The sequence below is a fragment of the Triticum aestivum genome, chromosome 5B (assembly GCF_018294505.1).
Source record: "Triticum aestivum cultivar Chinese Spring chromosome 5B, IWGSC CS RefSeq v2.1, whole genome shotgun sequence".
NCBI lineage: Eukaryota > Viridiplantae > Streptophyta > Magnoliopsida > Poales > Poaceae > Triticum > Triticum aestivum.
The window spans coordinates 262,652,946-262,655,852 of NC_057807.1; positions in this window are offsets into that span (position 1 = coordinate 262,652,946).

The following is a 2,907-nucleotide window of genomic DNA, read 5'->3' on the forward strand; positions in this document are numbered from 1 at the left end:
GATCAGGTCAACCTAGGGTAGCCCATAGCCGCCGCGCGCCCAGACGGGGTCCCTCCCGGGCGTGTGGGGTTTCGGGTCCCAAAAGCGCCGGCTTGCTGTCTTGCGTATCGCGCTGGAAGTCGGCCTCCCGCGGTGTGAGTTGCGGAGCATCTCCCTCGGCGCCGCGGGTACACATCGACGTGTTCGTGTGACGCGTTCCAGCGTCAACACACTTTTTGGCGACTCCGCTGGGGACGAAGCTTTGAACGGTCTCCAGCCCGTTCTTGCTACGAAGAGATCGTCATCTAGGGTTTGCAATCTACAAAGGTAACATGAATACCCAATTCACTTATGTAGATGCAAATAATACATATGTTGTTGCTAGATCGTCTAATGAGCATATTGTATCGGCTAGCCCTAGTTTTATCAATCATGCATCTAATTATGTGCAACAGCCGATTCAGAATAATCTTCATGCTTCAACTTCATATAATTTTAGCAACATGCAACATATGTATCCCAACTCCCATGCATCGGCAACCCCACAAATCTATATGCCGATGAACAACATGATGAGTTCGGTTAATCATGTTGAGACACCCCATGTAGGAACTTCCAATAGTATGCAACAAAGTGTTTCAACTTTTTATTCATCGGCAAATAACTTGCAGTATGTTAATCCAAACGTGCCGGTGGATAGGGGAATTGGCCATGCCACTACTAGTTATTCGGCCAATTACCCTCAAACATCGTATGCTACACCTCATGCTACGAATTTTTCGGCACCATACGCAATTGTAGATATTCGTGATTCGGCTCCGCACCTTCATGCTCATGGCCGAATAAGTGAGAATTCTACCAGAGCGCATGTGTCTTTACCTAGTAACGTAGCATATCATGTTGCCCCTGCACAATTACAGAATTTCGGCAACACACCATTGCCGAAAGCGTCTCAAAGTATTGGGGGGCAATCCGATGAAGATTGGGCTGAAATTGGTCGAAAAAAGCTTAAAGATAGACTAGCTGCAATGTTTGCTGAATTTAGACAAGAACAAGCAACCTTGCGAATCAAAGAAAGAAAGAGTGGTGATTCGGATAACAAAGTTAATTCGGTTATTAAAAAAGCCGAATCAAATAGTATGTGTACCGAATCTATCAAAGAAAAAGAGGATGCCAAGGCATTGGAGAGTCATTCAAAAGTGGAACAAAGTATTATTCAAGTGATACAACCATCATGCTCTCCCAACGTAATTGAAGAGGTATGTCTAGCACTTGCCTATCTTCCGATTTGGTCGCAACTTTATTGTCGATGCTTCTATAAGAAAAATCCTCATAAGTAATTTTGAAAGACCAATGAAGAAGAGTAATTTTACTTGTTAGCAACAAAATTGTTATAGACTATATCGGTCAACCCATTGCACCATTTATAAAGACCGATAATGACTTATTGTTGTGGCCAAAGCTTTCCCCGTTGCTTTATCTAAATTCATATCTAATTGGGTAGCTTTGCTTATTTCTTACTTGGCTTACACTTGGTCTCAATTGAGACATGTATGTTCTAACTATTTTCGTTTAGAAGTTTAAAGCCAAGGTTAAATTCTTTTGAGCAAACCGATGCTAAGTATAGTATCTTATCCAATGACATCGGTAAGAGATGGCAAAATAAAATGTCATAGCCGAATGGGGAGATACAAAATCTGAATCATTCGTTTGCTTAACTCCAAAGCCGTTCTCACACCAAGATCGGCTAGAAAACAAGAAGTTTACCTTCAATTCAAGCATGTGTGACCAAATATTTGATTTATTGCTCAAAAATAATTACATAAGAATTCTTGATCACCATGTTGAGCCATCTATTCAAGGACGACTGTATTGTAAGTTGCATGATTCGTTCAAGCATAATTTTGAGGATTGCAACATATTTCCGTCAAATAGTTAAATCGGCCATTGAAAAAGGACGATTGAAGTTTGTTAAACACCAAGAGATGACCAGTCTATTCCGATTGGTCCCGATGGCAAAAAATTTTGCATCGGCTGCTTCAAGCCGATACATTTAAAGAGAGGTAAAAACTACAGGTGATGGGATCAAGCTTTCAAGTAAAGAAGTTGTTGAAGAGCATAATGACCATAATCTTGAGGGTGGGAATTCCATCGAAGCTACAATGGAGATACCAAGTACTGGGGGGCAGCAAGCAAATCCAAAGATCGGTGCAAGCACAACCAAAGGAAACAAAGGCCGAAATAAGCGCAAGTGTAAGAGATCAAAAATCACCTTCGCTGAACTATTGGATAAATATCAAAAGAAGAGTGAAGAGAAGAATGCTTATCGGCCAAATCATGCAAAGAAACCAAGATCACCCCCAAGGCGCAAATATGAGGATTGGTATTGGCAAAGTGATAATTTTAATGCAACATATTCATATCCTTATTTTGGGCCGCCAATGCCAATGCCGTGGATGCCTCCCTATGCTCATATAGATACATATTCATCATGGGACAGGTATGATACAAGGGCACATTCTCCATCTTATTCTAGACCATCTCACCAATACTATGCAGCTCCAAGGAGATCAACATTTGAACAATCACGCGTCAAAGACCGTTTCAATCATAAAGAATCGGTCTGGTGCACAAGGAAGAATAAGGAGGTGGTTGAGCAAATCTACCGCGTCAAAAGAGATGGTCGTAAGAGTGCCACTTCAGATATGATCTCAAATGAAAAAGAGCCAATTAAAGTGTTGACATTGGCTACAAAAGGCAATGAGGCAAGTCAATCAAGTGCCAAATCTGAAGGGAAGAAGTTGAGAGTGCACAAGGTAAAACAAGAATTGCCATTACTTCAAACAAAATCGCAGCTCGATGCCCACTCGGCTTATCGTATTGGCAAAAGAAGGAGTTGCAGAAGCTTAGTGCACAAGAACTTGAAAA